The sequence below is a fragment of the Cherax quadricarinatus genome, chromosome 81, assembly GCF_038502225.1.
Source record: "Cherax quadricarinatus isolate ZL_2023a chromosome 81, ASM3850222v1, whole genome shotgun sequence".
NCBI lineage: Eukaryota > Metazoa > Arthropoda > Malacostraca > Decapoda > Parastacidae > Cherax > Cherax quadricarinatus.
In genome coordinates, this window is record NC_091372.1 from 11,685,803 (window position 1) to 11,704,716 (window position 18,914).

At 46.3% G+C, this 18,914-nt stretch overlaps 1 long non-coding RNA gene across 1 annotated transcript in view; it reads left to right on the plus strand.

Annotated features, from left to right (window-relative positions):
- The window catches only part of LOC138855092 (uncharacterized), an 89,488-nt gene that overhangs the window by 60,542 nt on the left and 10,032 nt on the right, over window positions 1-18,914 (plus strand). The window contains exon 2 of the long non-coding RNA XR_011394244.1: window positions 2,230-2,368. This is a non-coding gene — a long non-coding RNA (uncharacterized lncRNA). The remainder of the gene's footprint in view (window positions 1-2,229; window positions 2,369-18,914) is intronic.

Below are 18,914 nucleotides of genomic sequence, written 5' to 3' on the forward strand. Positions count from 1 at the left end.
TGCTTCAAGACACATGCTGTGGTTCAAGACACATGCTGTGCTTCAAGACGCATGGTGTGCTTCAAGACACATGCTGTGCTTCAAGACACATGCTGTGCTTCAAGACACATGCTGTGCTTCAAGACGCATGGTGTGCTTCAAGACACATGCTGTGCTTCAAGACACATGCTGTGGTTCAAGACACATGCTGTGGTTCAAGACACATGCTGTGCTTCAAGACACATGCTGTGGTTCAAGACACATGCTGGGCTTCAAGACACATGCTGTGGTTCAAGACACATGCTGTGCTTCAAGACACATGCTGTTTTTCAAGACACATGCTGTGCTTCAAGACACATGCTGTGCTTCAAGACACATGCTGTGCTTCAAGACACATGCTGTGGTTCAAGACACATGCTGTGCTTCAAGACACATGCTGTGGTTCAAGACACATGCTGTGCTTCAAGACACATGCTGTGCTTCAAGACACATGCTGTGCTTCAAGACACATGCTGTGCTTCAAGACACATGCTGTGCTTCAAGACACATGCTGTGCTAAGGATGTCATTTCTTGTCTCTTAAGACGGAAGTGAAAGATGCCTGGACACTCACGCGCGCGCGCATACACACACACACACACACGCGGGGCCAGGAGCTAGGACTCCACCCTTGCAACCTCAGCTAGGTGAGTGTACACACACACACACACACACACACACACAAACATGGTAAGAAACCCTCAACATGCGAGACCTTTTAAGTGTGGTATAACGTACGGAGGCTCGCTGGCTAGTCTCTATATCTCGGGTGGTAGTGACTCGTTCTACGACGCTAACAACAACCACAGTCAGTAACAACAACAACAACAATCAACACTGTATTATCAAGTACTCCCATAACGTACCACCAACACCGGTTCCATCATAACGGAACGTTTCGCTCAGTATAGAGCCTTATCGACTCACGCTAGACCTCTGTACTGAGCGAAGCGTTGTCGAAATAAAAGTTTACGTCATTTCTGTAGATGGAAACAATGTGTGTCTGTGCGCAGCCCCGTCGCAGCTGGAAGCAATTTGGTAGTCAGTCCCCGAATTCAGCTGACGAAGCCCTCTAATCAAGCCTATTTACCTATCGACTCACGAAATCGTAATGACACGATTGCAAACAAACCAGACCCCTGCCGGGATTGAACCCGCGGTCAGAGAGTCTCAAAACTCCAGACCGTCGCGTTAGCCACTGGACCAGCTAGCCACAATAAGATTCGTCCAACTAGGTATATTTCTACACCATAGGAAGGTTAGCATAGGCCACCACTGTGACCACAAATGCAAGTTTTTACAGACGAATCTCCAGCTAGCGTGGGCGTGACGAACTCTAGCTCAAGTCCCCTTGCTGCCGTCAACATGACTCACGAAATCGTAATGACACCGCGGGTTCAATCCCGGCCTGGGGTATGGTTTATTTGCAATCGTGTCATTACGATTTCGTGAGTCATGTTGACGGCAGTGAGGGGACTTGAGCTAGAGTTCGTCACGGCCACGCTAGCTGGAGATTCGTCTGTAAAAACTTGCATTTGTGGTCACAGTGGTGGCCTATGCTAACCTTCCTATGGTGTAGAAATATACCTAGTTGGACGAATCTTATTGTGGCTAGCTGGTCCAGTGGCTAACGCGACGGTCTGGAGTTTTGAGACTGATAAGATAAGATAAGATAAGATTTCGTTCGGATTTTTAACCCCGGAGGATTAGCCACCCAGGATAACCCAAGAAATTCAGTGCGTCATCGAGGACTGTCTAACTTATTTCCATTGGGGTCCTTAATCTTGTCCCCCAGGATGCGACCCACACCAGTCGACTAACACCCAGGTACCTATTTGCTGCTAGGTGAACAGGACAACAGGTGTAAGGAAACGTGTCGAAATGTTTCCACCCGCCGGGAATCGAACCCGGGCCCTCCGTGTGTGAAGCGGGAGCTTTAGCCACCAGACCACCGGGCCACCTACCAGACCACCGGGCCACGCGGGTTCAATCCCGGCCAGGGTATGGTCTATTTACGTATCATTCAGTAGGTGCTATTTTTCCTATCATTCCCTAGGTGATATTTTTAGTTCAGTTCTATTTTCTTAGGCCATGTGTCTCCTACTTATTCCCTCATTCGTCTTCCCTATATTCAGATACATCCTTCGTTGCTATGTATTTTCCGTATTCTACGTGTTTCTCATTGCAGTAGGTAACATGTGTTTACTTACAGCGTGTGGTGAGAGTGATGTGGGTAAACAACGAGTACCTGGTACACTGGAGCGAGTACCTGGTACACTGGAGCGAGTACCTGGTACACTGTGTGGGCCTCACAGGATATTATCGTCTTGGTATCTGAGTCTGCTGCCCAGGTGAGTAATATTTCTGGAGTCATCTCTCCATATCAACAATCTGTCTTGTTGCTGGCTTCCTGTCTGCCAGTAGCCTGTCTTGCTACTGGCTTCCTGTCCATCAACAACCTGTCTTGCCACTGGCTACCTGCCCATCAACAACCTGTCTTGCTACTGGCTTCCTGTCCATCAACATGTCTTGCTACTGGCTTCCTCTCCATCAACAACCTGTCTTGCTACTGGCTTCCTGCCCATCAACAACCTGTCTTGCTACTGGCTTCCTGCCCATCAACATGTCTTGCTACTGGCTTCCTGTCCATCAACCTGTCTTGCTACTGGCTTCCTATCCATCAACAACCTGTCTTGCTACAGGCTTCCTGTCCATCAACATGTCTTGCTACTGGCTTCCTGTCCATCAACATGTCTTGCTACTGCCTTCCTGTCCATCAACAACCTATCTTGCTGCTGGCTTCCTGTCCATCAACAACCTGTCTTGCTGCTGGCTTCCTGTCCATCAACAACCTGTCTTGGTACTGGCTTCCTGTCCATCAACAACCTGTCTTGCTACTGGCTTCCTGTCCATCAACAACCTGTCTTGCTACTGGCTTCCTGTCCATCAACAACCTGTCTTGCTACTGGCTTCCTGTCCATCAACATGTCTTGCTACTGGCTTCCTGTCCATCAACCTGTCTTGCTACTGGCTTCCTGTTCATCAACAACCTGTCTTGCTACTGGCTTCCTGTCCATCAACATGTCTTGCTACTGGCTTCCTGTCCATCAACAACCTGTCTTGCTACTGGCTTCCTGTCCATCAACATGTCGTACTACTGGCTTCCTGTCCATCAACAACCTGTCTTGCTACTGGCTTCCTGTCCATCAACATGTCTTGCTACTGGCTTCCTGTCCATCAACAACCTGTCTTGCTACTGGCTTCCTGTTCATCAACAACCTGTCTTGCTACTGGCTTCCTGTCCATCAACATGTCTTGCTACTGGCTTCCTGTCTATCAACAACCTGTCTTGCTACTGGCTTCTTGTCCATCAACAACCTGTCTTGCTACTGGCTTCCTGTCTATCAACAACCTGTCTTGCTACTGGCTTCCTGTCCATCAACAACCTGTCTTGCTACTGGCTTCCTGTCCATCAACATGTCTTGCTACTGGCTTCCTGTCCATCAACAACCTGTCTTGCTACTGGCTTCCTGTCCATCAACATGTCTTGCTACTGGCTTCCTGTCCATCAACAACCTGTCTTGCTACTGGCTTCCTGTCCATCAACATGTCTTGCTACTGGCTTCCTGTCCATCAACATGTCTTGCTACTGGCTTCCTGTCCATCAACAACCTGTCTTGCTACTGGCTTCCTGTCCATCAACAACCTGTCTTGCTACTGGCTTCCTGTCCATCAACATGTCTTGCTACTGGCTTCCTGTCCATCAACAACCTGCCTTGCTACTGGTTTCCTGTCCATCAACAACCTGTCTTGCTACTGCCTTCCTGTCCATCAACATGTCTTGCTAATGGCTTCCTGTCCATCAACATGTCTTGCTACTGGCTTCCTGTCCATCAACATGTCTTGCTACTGGCTTCCTGTCCATCAACAACCTGTCTCGCTACTGGCTTCCTGTCCATCAACAACCTGTCTTGCTACTGGCTTCCTGTCCATCAACATGTCTTGCTACTGGCTTCCTGTCCATCAACATGTCTTGCTACTGGCTTCCTGTCTATCAACAACCTGTCTTGCTACTGGCTTCCTGTCCATCAACATGTCTTGCTACTGGCTTCCTGTCCATCAACAACCTGTCTTGCTACTGGCTTCCTGTCCATCAACAACCTGTCTTGCTACTGGCTTCCTGTCCATCAACATGTCTTGCTACTGGCTTCCTGTCTATCAACAACCTGTCTTGCTACTGGCTTCCTGTCCATCAACATGTCTTGCTACTGGCTTCCTGTCCATCAACCTGTCTTGCTACTGGCTTCCTGTTCATCAACAACCTGTCTTGCTACTGGCTTCCTGTCCATCAACATGTCTTGCTACTGGCTTCCTGTCCATCAACAACCTGTCTTGCTACTGGCTTCCTGTCCATCAACATGTCGTACTACTGGCTTCCTGTCCATCAACAACCTGTCTTGCTACTGGCTTCCTGTCCATCAACATGTCTTGCTACTGGCTTCCTGTCCATCAACAACCTGTCTTGCTACTGGCTTCCTGTTCATCAACAACCTGTCTTGCTACTGGCTTCCTGTCCATCAACATGTCTTGCTACTGGCTTCCTGTCTATCAACATGTCTTGCTACTGGCTTCTTGTCCATCAACAACCTGTCTTGCTACTGGCTTCCTGTCTATCAACATGTCTTGCTACTGGCTTCCTGTCTATCAATAACCTGTCTTGCTACTGGCTTCCTGTCCATCAACATGTCTTGCTACTGGCTTCCTGTCCATCAACATGTCTTGCTACTGGCTTCCTGTCCATCAACATGTCTTGCCACTGGCTTCCTGTCTATCAACAACCTGTTTTGCTACTGGCTTCCTGTCCATCAACATGTCTTGCTACTGGCTTCCTGTCCATCAACATGTCTTGCTACTGGCTTCCTGTCTATCAACAACCTGTCTTGCTACTGGCTTCCTGTCCATCAACAACCTGTCTTGCTACTGGCTTCCTGTCCATCAACATGTCTTGCTACTGGCTTCCTGTCCATCAACATGATTTGCTACTGGCTTCCTGTCTATCAACAACCTGTCTTGCTACTGGCTTCCTGTCCATCAACATGTCTTGCTACTGGCTTCCTGTCCATCAACATGTCTTGCTACTGGCTTCCTGTCCATCAACATGTCTTGCTACTAGCTTCCTGTCCATCAACAACCTGTCTTGCTACTGGCTTCCTGTCCATCAACAACCTGTCTTGCTACTGGCTTCCTGTCCATCAACATGTCTTGCTACTGGCTTCCTGTCCATCAACATGTCTTGCTACTGGCTTCCTGTCTATCAACAACCTGTCTTGCTACTGGCTTCCTGTCCATCAACATGTCTTGCTACTGGCTTCCTGTCTATCAACAACCTGTCTTGCTACTGGCTTCCTGTCTATCAACAACCTGTCTTGCTACTGGCTTCCTGTCCATCAACATGTCTTGCTACTGGCTTCCTGTCCATCAACAACCTGTCTTGCTACTGGCTTCCTGTCCATCAACAACCTGTCGTGCTACTGGCTTCCTGTCCATCAACAACCTGTCTTGCTGCTGGCTTCCTGTCCATCAACATGTCTTGCTACTGGCTTCCTTCCATCAACATGTCTTGCTACTGGCTTCCTGTCCATCAACATGTCTTGCTACTGGCTTCCTGTCCATCAACAACCTGTCTTGGTACTGGCTTCCTGTCCATCAACAACCTGTCTTGCTACTGGCTTCCTGTCCATCAACAACCTGTCTTGCTACTGGCTTCCTGTCTATCAACAACCTGTCTTGCTACTGGCTTCCTGTCTATCAACAACCTGTCTTGCTACTGGCTTCCTGTCCATCAACAACCTGTCTTGCTACTGGCTTCCTGTCCATCAACAACCTGTCTTGCTGCTGGCTTCCTGTCCATCAACAACCTGTCTTGCTACTGGCTTCCTGTCCATCAACAACCTGTCTTACTGCTGGCTTCCTGTCCATCAACAACCTGTCTTGCTACTGGCTTCCTGTCCATCAACAACCTGTCTTGCTACTGGCTTCCTGTCCATCAACAACCTGTCTTGCTACTGGCTTCCTGTCTATCAACAACCTGTCTTGCTACTGGCTTCCTGTCCATCAACAACCTGTCTTGCTACTGGCTTCCTGTCCATCAATAACCTGTCATACTTTAGGAGCACAAAAGGTATAACTACAGTGATACTAGTTTAGCCTCTCATATAATACCTTTACACCAGTCGTAAAGAAACATTAAATAGCTGCCTTAATGACCAGCTTGGTACTAACACCAAAACTTCATTAGAGTTTGTATGGAACAATTAGCAAGCTATAGGGAACAATTAGCAGGTTTATGGAGCAATTAGCGGTTAAGAGGTCGTTTGGAGAGGTTATGTGAAAGGTTGTGATTTGTTGAAGGCTAATGACCGGAACTGTTGTTTCTTAACGAGTGCGTCACAAGGATGGTTGAATGGTCACAAGGATGGTTGAATGGTCACGAGGATGGTTGAATGGTCACGAGGATGGTTGAATGGTCACAAGGATGGTTGAATGGTCACGAGGATGGTTGAATAGTCACGAGGATGGTTGAATGGTCACGAGGATGGTTGAATGGTAACAAAGATGGTTGAATAGTCACGAGGATGGTTGAATGGTCACGAGGATGGTTGAATGGTAACAAGGATGGTTGAATGGTCACGAGGATGGTTGAATGGTCACAAGGATGGTTGAATGGTCACGAGGATGGTTGAATGGTCACGAGGATGGTTGAATAGTCACGAGGATGGTTGAATGGTCACGAGGATGGTTGAATAGTCACGAGGATGGTTGAATGGTCACGAGGATGGTTGAATGGTCACAAGGATGGTTGAATGGTCACAAGGATGGTTGAATGGTCACAAGGATGGTTGAATGGTCACAAGGATGGTTGAATGGTCACGAGGATGGTTGAATGGTCACGAGGATGGTTGAATGGTCACGAGGATGGTTGAATAGTCACGAGGATGGTTGAATGGTCACGAGGATGGTTGAATAGTCACGAGGATGGTTGAATGGTCACGAGGATGGTTGAATGGTCACAAGGATGGTTGAATGGTCACAAGGATGGTTGAATGGTCACGAGGATGGTTGAATGGTCACGAGGATGGTTGAATGGTCACGAGGATGGTTGAATGGTCACAAGGATGGTTGAATGGTAACAAGGATGGTTGAATGGTCACAAGGATGGTTGAATGGTCACAAGGATGGTTGAATGGTCACAAGGATGGTTGAATGGTCACAAGGATGGTTGAATGGTCACAAGGATGGTTGAATGGTAACAAGGATGGTTGAATGGTCACAAGGATGGTTGAATGGTCAAAAGGATTGTTGAATGGTCACAAGGATGGTTGAATGGTCACGAGGATGGTTGAATGGTCACAAGGATGGTTGAATGGTCACAAGGATGGTTGAATGGTCACAAGGATGGTTGAATTGTCACAAGGATGGTTGAATGGTCAAAAGGATTATTGAATGGTCACAAGGATGGTTGAATGGTCACAAGGATGGTTGAATGGTCACGAGGATGGTTGAATAGTCACGAGGATGGTTGAATGGTCACGAGGATGGTTGAATGGTCACAAGGATGGTTGAATGGTCACGAGGATGGTTGAATGGTCACGAGGATGGTTGAATGGTCACAAGGATGGTTGAATGGTCACAAGGATGGTTGAATGGTCACAAGGATGGTTGAATGGTCACAAGGATGGTTGAATGGTCACAAGGATGGTTGAATGGTCACAAGGATGGTTGAATGGTCACAAGGATGGTTCACAAGGATGGTTGAATGGTAACAAGGATGGTTGAATGGTCACAAGGATGGTTGAATGGTCAACAAGGATGGTTGAATGGTCACAAGGATGGTTGAATGGTCACAAGGATGGTTGATGGTTGAATGGTCACAAGGATGGTTGAATGGTCACAAGGATGGTTGAATGGTCACAGGATGGTTGAATGGTCACAAGGATGGTTGAATGGTCACAAGGATGGTTGAATGGTCACAAGGATGGTTGAATGGTCACAAGGATGGTTGAATGGTCACAAGGATGGTTGAATGGTCACAAGGATGGTTGAATGGTCACAAGGATGGTTGAATGGTCACAAGGATGGTTGAATGGTCACAAGGATGGTTGAATGGTCACAAGGATGGTTGAATGGTCACAAGGATGGTTGAATGGTCACAAGGATGGTTGAATGGTCACAAGGATGGTTGAATGGTCACAAGGATGGTTGAATGGTCACAAGGATGGTTGAATGGTCACAAGGATGGTTGAATGGTCACAAGGATGGTTGAATGGTCACAAGGATGGTTGAATGGTCACAAGGATGGTTGAATGGTCACAAGGATGGTTGAATGGTCACAAGGATGGTTGAATGGTCACAAGGATGGTTGAATGGTCACAAGGATGGTTGAATGGTCACAAGGATGGTTGAATGGTCACAAGGATGGTTGAATGGTCACAAGGATGGTTGAATGGTCACAAGGATGGTTGAATGGTCACACAAGGATGGTTGAATGGTCACAAGGATGGTTGAATGGTCACAAGGATGGTTGAATGGTCACAAGGATGGTTGAATGGTCACAAGGATGGTTGAATGGTCACAAGGATGGTTGAATGGTCACAAGGATGGTTGAATGGTCACAAGGATGGTTGAATGGTCACAAGGATGGTTGGATGGTCACAAGGATGGTTGCATGGTCACAAGGATGGTTGAATGGTTACAAGGATGGTTGAATGGTCACAAGGATGGTTGAATGGTCACAAGGATGGTTGAATGGTCACAAGGATGGTTGGATGGTCACAAGGATGGTTGCATGGTCACAAGGATGGTTGAATGGTCACAAGGATGGTTGAATGGTCACAAGGATTGTTGAATGGTCACAAGGATGGTTGAATGGTCACAAGGATGGTTGAATGGTCACACAAGGATGAATGGTCACAAGGATTTGAATGGTAACAAGGATGGTTGAATGGTCACAAGGATGGTTGAATGGTCACAAGGATGGTTGAATGGTCACAAGGATGGTTGAATGGTCACAAGGATGGTTGAATGGTAACAAGGATGGTTGAATGGTCACAAGGATGGTTGAATGGTCACAAGGATGGTTGAATGGTCAATGGTCACAAGGATGGTTGAATGGTCACAAGGATGGTTGAATGGTCACAAGGATGGTTGAATGGTCACAAGGATGGTTGAATGGTCACAAGGATGGTTGAATGGTCACAAGGATGGTTGAATGGTCACAAGGATGGTTGAATGGTCACAAGGATGGTTGAATGGTCACAAGGATGGTTGAATGGTCACAAGGATGGTTGAATGGTCACAAGGATGGTTGAATGGTCACAAGGATGGTTGAATGGTCACAAGGATGGTTGAATGGTCACAAGGATGGTTGAATGGTCACAAGGATGGTTGAATGGTAACAAGGATGGTTGAATGGTCACAAGGATGGTTGAATGGTCACAAGGATGGTTGAATGGTCACAAGGATGGTTGAATGGTCACAAGGATGGTTGAATGGTCACAAGGATGGTTGAATGGTCACAAGGATGGTTGAATGGTCACAAGGATGGTTGAATGGTCACAAGGATGGTTGAATGGTCACAAGGATGGTTGAATGGTCACAAGGATGGTTGAATGGTCACAAGGATGGTTGAATGGTCACAAGGATGGTTGAATGGTCACAAGGATGGTTGAATGTTCACAAGGATGGTTGAATGGTAACAATTATGGTCGAATGGTAACAATTATGGTCGAATGGTAACAATTATGGTTGAATGGTAACAATTATGATCGAATGGTAACAATTATGGTTGAATGGTAACAATTATGGTTGAATGATAACAATTATGGTTGAATGGTAACAATTATGGTCGAATGGTAACAAATGGTAACAATTATGGTTGAATGGTAACAATTATGGTTGAATGGTAACAATTATGGTCGAATGGTAACAATTATGGTTGAATGGTAACAATTATGGTTGAATGGTAACAATTATGGTTGAATGGTAACAATTATGGTCGAATGGTAACAATTATGGTTGAATGGTAACAATTATGGTTGAATGGTAACAATTATGGTTGAATGGTAACAATTATGGTCGAATGGTAACAATTATGGTCGAATGGTAACAATTATGGTTGAATGGTAACAATTATGATTGAAGATTTCGTTCGGATTTTTAACCCCGGAGGGTTAGCCACCCAGGATAACCCAAGAAAGTCAGTGCGTCATCGAGGACTGTCTAACTTATTTCCATTGGGGTCCTTAATCTTGTCCCCCAGGATGCGACCCACACCAGTCGACTAACACCCAGGTACCTATTTGCTGCTAGGTGAACAGGACAACAGGTGTAAGGAAACGTGTCGAATGTTTCCACCCGCCGGGAATCGAACCCGGGCCCTCCGTGTGTGAAGCGGGAGCTTTAGCCACCAGGCCACCGGGCCACTTGGTAACAAGGATGGTTGAATGGTAACAAGGACGGTTGAATGGTCACAAGGATGGTTGAATGGTCACAAGGATGGTTGAATGGTCATAAGGATGGTTGAATGGTCACAAGGATGGTTGAATGGTCACAAGGATGGTTGAATGGTAACAATTATGGTTGAATGGTAACAAGGATGGTTGAATGGTCACAAGGATGGTTGAATGGTCACAAGGATGGTTGAATGGTCACAAGGATGGTTGAATGTTCACAAGGATGGTTGAATGGTCACAAGGATGGTTGAATGGTAACAATTATGGTTGAATGGTAACAATGATAGTTGAATGGTCACAAGGATGGTTGAATGGTCACAAGGATGGTTGAATGATCACAAGGATGGTTGAATGGTCACAAGGATGGTTGAATGGTAACAATTATGGTTGAATGGTAACAATTATAGTCGAATGGTAACAATTATGGTCGAATGGTAACAATTATGGTTGAATGGTAACAATTGTGGTCGAATGGTAACAATTATGGTCGGATGGTAACAATTATGGTTGAATGGTAACAATTATGGTTGAATGGTAACAATTATGGTCGGATGATAACAATTATGGTTGAATGGTAACAATTATGGTTGAATGGTAACAATTATGGTTGAATGGTAACAATTATGGTTGAATGGTAACAATTATGGTCGGATGGTAACAATTATGGTTGAATGGTAGCAATTATGGTTGAATGGTAACAATTATGGTTGAATGGTAACAATTATGGTCGAATGGTAACAATTATGGTCGAATTGTAACAATTATGGTCGAATGGTAACAATTATGGTTGAATGGTAACAATTATGGTCGAATGGTAACAATTATGGTCGAATTGTAACAATTATGGTCGAATGGTAACAATTATGGTTGAATGGTAACAAAGGAAAGCTCCTAACACTCAGGGACTCCCATGGAAATACGTCACTTTGACTTTTTGGGGGATTATGATGGTAGGTAATGTACACTTTTTTATCCTGGGTTATTCTGGGTTACCCTGGGTTATTCGGGGTTAATTCTAAATTCTGGAAATTCTTTTTATCCGGGTTTTTTGGGGTTTACCCCCGGGGTTATTCTTTATCCGGGGTTTTCTGATTTCCCAGGTTCTGTGTTATCAGGGGTTAATTTTCTGGGTTTCCTTTTTTATCGGGGTTCCCCCGGGATTTTTTCCGGGGTTTTTCCCGGGGTTACCCGGGTTTTCTTCTGGGCTTTCCCTTTTCCCCTGGTTTTTTGGGGAATCCAGGTTGTCTGACCATCTGGTTTTCCCTTTTGCCACCCTTGGGTTATTCGGGGTTTTTCCCTGGTTTTCTGGGGTTAATTTTCCTGGGTTATTCTGAGTTATCCTGTGTTATTCTGGGTTTTCCTGTGTTATTCTGGGTTATCCTGGGTTTTCTGAGTTACCCGGGGTTATTCTCTACCCAAAGGTTTTCGGGATCCCGTTGTTTGGTTACCCGGGTTTTATTCTATTATTTTTGGGTTGTTTGGTTACCCTAAATTTTCCCAATATCCGGGGTTTATTCGGGGGTACCCGGGGTTTTAATTCCCTGGGTTTTCCCCAAATTTTTGGGGTTCGGGGTTTTACCCTTAGGTTTTTCCGGGGGTTACCCTGGGGCTGTTCCCTGCTTACCCTCTTTTCTGATTACCCTGGGTTTTTAAATTACCCTTTTTTATTCGGGAGTTATCCTGGGTTATTCTAAAAACCTTTTCAAACTGGGTTATCCTGTGTTATTCTAAAATTACCCTTTTATTCTGGGACCCCAATTTTTCCGGGTTATCCAGTGTTAAGGGGGTTTCCCCCTTGCATTTTGGGTATCCGGGAATTTGGGTTTACCCTGTGTTTTTCTGGGAATCCTGTGTTTTTTGGGGTTTTTCCCTTTTTCCCCAAGGTCCCTGGGTTATTCTCTTTCCCGGGGGCCTTTCCGGTTACCCTGGGTTATTCTGGGTTACCCCTTTATTCTGGGTTATTATTCTGGGTTTCCGGGGTTTTCGGGGTTTAACCCGGGCATTGGGGGTTTACCCTGGGTTGGTCTGGTTATCCCTTTTTTTCCCCCCACCATTTTTTTAATTTTCCTGGGTTATTATTTTTAAATTCCCTAGGTTTTTGGGTTACCCTGTGTTTTTCCCGGGTTATCCCATTCGGGTTTTCCCTAGCAAATAAGTTTTGGGGTTACTTGGTATCCTGGATTATTCGGGTTTACCCTTGTTATTAATTCCTGTGTTATTCTGGGTTATCCGGGGTTGTTCTGGTTACCCTGGGTTTTTCCCCGGGTTACCCGGGTTATTGGGGGGTATCCTGGGTTTTCCCAATTTCCGGGGTTGTTCGGGGTTTATCCGGGGATTCTGGGTTATCCTGGGTTTTTCTGGGATCCGGGGTTTTTTGGGGTTTTTTCCTGGGCATTCTGGGTTATCCGGGGCCTTCAAATTCCTTGGTTTATTCCGGGGTTTAAATTTTCTGGTTTCCGGGGAAATTCTGGGTTATCCGGGGGTTTTCAAATTATCCCGGGGTTTATTCGGGGTTTTATCCTGGGTTATTCGGGGTTTTATCCTGGGTTATTCTGGGTTATTCTAAGATCCGGGTACCCCAATTACTGGGTTACCCGGGGTTTTTTGGTTTTTTCCTTTATCCTAATTTTATTCGGGGCCCTTTTCCCTTTTATCCTGGGTTATTCTGGGTTTTTTGGGTTATCCGGGTTTATTCGGGGTATCCTTGGTTACCCCTGGGTTTTTTGGGTTTATCCGGGGTTACCCTGGGTTTCAAATTACCCTGGAATTCTGGGTTACCCTTGGTTTTCTGGGTTTTTGCTTTGCTATTCGGGGTTTACCCGGGTTATCCTTTATCCGGGGTTACCCTTTGCTATTTACCCGGAAAATTCGGGGTTATTCGGGGTTATCCTGGGTTATTCGGGGTTTTCGGGGTTATCCTGAGTTTCCGGGGTTATTCTGGAACCCGGGGTTTTCGGGTTTTCCTGGGTTTCCTGGTTTTTTTCGGGGTTTTATCCTAAGACTAAGTTTTTTTGGTTATTCTGGGTTACCCCAATTATTCGGGGTTATTGGGGTTACCCCATTACCCTGGGTTATACGGGGTTTTACCCCTGGTTTTCTGGGTTATTCTGGGTTTTTCCCTTTATCCTGGGATTCTGGGTTTCGGGTTTCCCGGGGTTATTCTGGGTTATTCTGGTTTTTGGTTATTCTAATTTTTCCCCTTTTTTATGCGGGGCCATTGAAGGTTTCCCCCAACATTTCGGGGGTTTTTCGGGTTATCTAAATTTCCGGGGGTTTTTTCCCCCCTGGGTTTTCCGGGGTTTCTGTTTTTTCCTGGGTTCCCGGGGTTCACCCTGGGTTATTCGGGGTTCCCCGGGGTTATTCGGGGTTTACCCTGGGTTTTCGGGGTTATCCGGGGTTTTCCCCTTTTTATCCTGGGTTTTCTGGGTTATTGGGGTTTATCCTGGGTTGGGGGAAATTCTGGGTTACCCTGCTTTATTCTGGGTTATCTTTGGGGTTACCCTTTTTTACCCGGGGGTTTATTCGGGGTTTATCCTGGGTTATTCTGGGTTTTTCCCTTTACCCTGGTTTTGGTTAATTACTGGTTATTCAATTATTCGGGGGTTATCCCAAAAACTTGATTTTTGGGCCTGTTTACCTTTAATTCCCCAAATTTTTAATTCCCTGGATTACCCCGGTTATTTGGGTTACCCGGGGTTATTCGGGGTTATTCTAATTTATAGGGGGTTTTTTGGGGAAATTTTTGGGTTACCCGGGGTTTATTCCGACCCGGGGTTACCCCGGGTTATTCGGGTTATCCTGGGTTATTCTTTATCCGGGGTTTTGGGGGTTTCCTGGGTTATTCGGGTTTTTCGGGGTTACCCTGGGTTTTCGGGTATTCTGGGTTATTCTGGGCTTTCGGGTTTTTCCCGGGGGTTATTTTTTAACCCGGGTTTACCCTGGGTTATTCGGGTTTCCCTTTTTCCCCGGGGTTTATTCTTTATCCGGGGACCTGGGTTATCCTTGATTCGGGGTTTACCCTTTTTGCTTTTCCCTGGGTTACCCGGGTTTATCCGGGGTTTCCGGGATTTACCCTGGGTTTTTCTGGGTTTACCCGGGGTTTACCCGGGGTTTTTAAGTTACCCGTTATTCGGGGTTATTCCGGTTTCGGGGTTATCCTGGGTTTTTGGGTTTTCCCCGGGGAATCCGGGGGTTTTGGGTTTCCGGGGTTTTTTCCGGGTTACCCCAAGGTTTTTGGGGGTTATTCACCTTTTCTGGGTTATCCTGGGTTTTTGGTTTATTCTGGGTTATTCTGGGTTACCCTTTTTATTCGGGGTTATTCGGTTACCCGGGGTTACCCCGGGTTATTTGGTTTCCCAAATTATCCTGGTTATTCGGGGTTATTTTTAAAATTTATTCCTTGGTTATTCTTTATCCAATTTTTCTTGATTCAAATTCCCCTGGGTTATTCTGGGTTATTTTGGTTTATTGGTTTTTCGGTTACCCCCGGGTTTTTGGGTTATCCTGGGTTTTCTGGGTTACCCGGGGTTACCCGGGGTTTTTTTGGGTTATCCTGGGTTATTCAGTTACCCGGGGGTTATTCTGTTTTCCTTTTTTCGGGGTTATCCGGGGTTATTCTGGGTTATTCGGGGAATTCAGGTTTATCCTGGGCTATTTTTTATCCAGTTTTATTCAATTACCCTGGGTTATTCTGGGTTACCCCTTTATTCTGATTACCCCGGGTTTTCCCCTTTACCCGGGGTTATTCCAAAAACTCTGGATTCGGGGTTATCATGTTTATTCGGGGTTTTTCCCAAATTTTCCCCTGGGTTATTCTAACATCCAAGGGGATCCTGTGTTATCCTCTTGTTCGGGGTTTTCCCTGGGTTTTTTCCCTGGGAATCCTGGGTTTTCTGGGGTATCCGGGGTTTTGTTCGGGGTTTACCCGGGGCCCATTCGGGAGTTATCCTGGGTTTTTTTTTGGGGTTACCCCGGGTTTTTCTAAGTTATCTTGTTTTTCTTTTACCCTCAGTTATTCTGGGAACCCTTTTTATTCTGATTTTCCCTGTGTTTTTGGGTTGGCCTCCCATTCCCTCTGGTTTACCCCGTTATTCGGGGTTACCCCAAGTTTTAAAAGGAAACCCGGGTTTTGGGGTTTATCCTGGAACGGGGATCCTGTGTTTTCCCTTTTTCGGGCCTCCTGGGGCTTTTCGGGTTTTCCCTGCCTTCTTTTCCGGGGTTTTTTTTTACCCGGGGCCTATTGGGGGTTTATCCCGGGTTTATTGGGGGGTTATCCGGTTTATTCGGGTTATCCTTATTCTTTTTATCCGGGGTTTTTTGGGTTACCCGGGGCTATTCGGGGTTATTCAACCCTTGGTTTATTCTGGCATCTCTATTCTGGCTTACCCTGTGTTATTCGGGGGTTACCCCTCCATTCGGGGTTTATCCTAGCTTATTCGGGAGTTACCCCGGGTTATTCTGGGGTTACCCTGTGTTATTCGGGGTTTTCCTGTGTTTCCTGGGAATCCCGGGGTTTGTTCTGGGTTTCCGGGTTATTCGGGGCCCATCCTGGGTTATTCGGGGGCCCCCTTTATTCGGGTTACCCTGGGTTGTTCTTTACCCTGGTTTGGTTTTACCCGGGGTTTATTCGGGGTATCCAAAGGTTTTTGGGTTATCCCCATTTTTTGGTTTTCCCCTATTTACCGGCCATTCTAAGGTTATCCTGGGTTTTTTGGGTTATCCTGTTTTTTCGGTTTTTGGGGGAATTTCTGAGTTACCCAAGGTTTTGGGGGTTATCCTGGGTTATTCAGGGTTACCCTGGGTTTTTCCTAAGGTCCGGGTTTTGGGTTATTTTGGGGTTTTTTTAAATTCCCTGTTTTTCCCTGGTTATTTTTTGGCTTTTGGGCCCACCCTTATTTTGTTAAGTTTTTCCTTTTTTATTCGGGGTTTAAAATTCCCGTTTGGTTAGGGGTTTATCCTGTGTTTTTTCCCCGGGTTACCCCCGGGAATTCTGGGTTACCCGGGGTTTTTCCCTAATTATTCTCATTATCCGGGTTTTTTGGGGGTTTATGCTGGGTTACCCGGGATTCTGGTTTTTGGGGATTCTGGGTTACCCTGGGTTTTTGGGGGGTTTTTACCTTTTTATTGGGGGGTTATTGGGGGACCCGGGGGAACCCTGGTTTTACTGGGTTACCCTGGGTTATTCGGGGATTCTGAGTTTTTGGAATCCTGTTTTCCCCCCTTTACCCGGGGTTATTCTGGGTTATCCTGGGTTTTTCCCGGGGTTCTTCCCGGGGTTATCCTGGGTTATTCTGGGTTATGCTTTTCCCTGGGTTTTTGGGGTTATCGTGGGTTATTCGGGGTTACCCTGGGTTATTCGGGTTACCCTGGTTTTTTTGGGTTATCCCTTTTCCCGGGGTTTTCTGGTTTACCCTGGGTTTTCTGGGTTATCCTGGGTTTTCGGGGTTACCCTGGGTTTTTTTTGGGTTATTCTGAGTTACCCTGGGTTATCCGGTTTTGGGGGTTACCCGGGGTTATTCTTTATCCTGGGTTTTCCGGGGTTTACCCGGGATTATTCTGGGTTATCCTTTTTATTCTTTATCGGGGTTATTCGGGGTTTATCCGGGGTTTTTCCCTTTATCCGGGGCCCTTCTGGGTTATGCGGGGTTACCCTGGGTTATTTGGGTTATCGGGATTCTTTTTATCGTGTTTTTCGGGGTTACCCTTGGCATTCTGGGTTACCCCAACTCGGGTTTACCCGGGTTTTTATTCTTGGTTTTTTGGGTCACCCCTTTTTATTCGGGAATTCGGGGTTTTTCTTTACCCGGGGCCATTCGGGGTTATCCGGGGTTATTCTGGGAAACCCCCAAACCCGGGGGTTATTCTGGGACCCTGGGTTATCCTTATTCGGGGTTTACCTGGGATTTAGGGTTTAGATTTTTTTTATTCTGGGTTATCGGGTTATTCGGGGCCCATTCGGGGCCCCCCTCGTTTTATTCTGGGTTATTCGGGTTTATTCTGGGTTATCCGGGGTTTTATTCTTTATTCGGGGCTTTTCCGGGGTTATTCGGGGTTATCCGGTTTATTCTTTATCGGGGTTACCCCTTTTTCGGGGTTATTTTTGTTTTCTGGGTTACCCGGAAATTTTTTTGGGGGTTACCCAATTATTCTGGGTTTTTTTTATTAGGGTTATTCGGGGGAATCCGGGGTTATTCTTTATCCTGGGTTATTCTGGGTTTTTTTGGGGTTTTCCAGGGAATTGGGGGTTATCCTGTGTTACCCTGGGTTATTCTGGGTTATCCTGGGTTTCCCGGGTTATCCTGGGTTTTTTGGGGTTATCCGGGTTTTTCGGGGTTTATTCTAGGTTATCGGTTTTATTCTGGGTTATTCGGGGTTTTACCCTGGGTTATTCTGGGTTATTCTGGGTTATCCTGTTTTTCTGCCTTATTCTGGTTTATTCTGGGTTATCCGGGGTTTTATTATGGTTACCCTTGGTTATCCGGGTTATTCTAGGTTATTCTGGTTATTCTTTATTCTGGGTTTTTCCCCTTTACCCTTTTTATTCTGGGTTATTCTGGGTTTTTCCCCTTATACTGGTTTTTGGGGGTTTAAAGGGGGTTTATCCGGGGTTTTAACTTGGTTATTTTGGGCCTTTATCCTGGGTTTGGGGGACCCTGGTTTATGCTTTTTTGCCCTGGGTTATGCTGTGTTTTTGGGTTATTCTGGGTTCCTGGGTTATTCTGGTTTTTCCCTGGGTTATTCTGGGTTATTCGGGGCCATTCTAAGTTTTAAGGGTTATCCGGGGTTATTTTTGGGGTTTCCCCTTGGTTATTCTGGGTTATCCTGTGTTTTTTGGGTTATCCTTGTTTTTAAAGGGACCCTCGGTTTTTCCCGGGGTTATGCTGGGTTATCCTGAATGCCATTTATCCGGGGTTATCCTTGTTTATGCTGGTTTTCCGGGGTTATCCGGGGTTGCGGGGTTACCCGGGGACCCCGGGGTTATCCCAAATCCGGGGTTTACCCCGGGTTTTGCGGGGATCCTGGGTTACCCCCGGGGATGCTGGTTTCCGGGGTTTTTACCCTGGGTTATGCTGGTTATCCGGGTTATGCGGGGTTTTCCCCGGGATTATGCGGGGTTTTATTCGGGGGTTATCCTGGGTTATCCGGGGTTATCCTGGGTTATCCGGGGTTTATCCGGGATTGGGGTTTTTATTTTGGGGATCCCTTTATCCGGTTGTGGGTTATCCGGGGTTATCCCTTTACCCCGGGTTTTTCCCTGGGTTTGCGGGGTTATCCGGGGTTTTACCCTAAATTTTATCCTGGGTTATGCTGGGATCCGGGGTTCTCCTGGGTTATGCGGGGTTTACCCGGGGTTATCCTGGGTTATGCTGGGTTATCTTGGGTTATG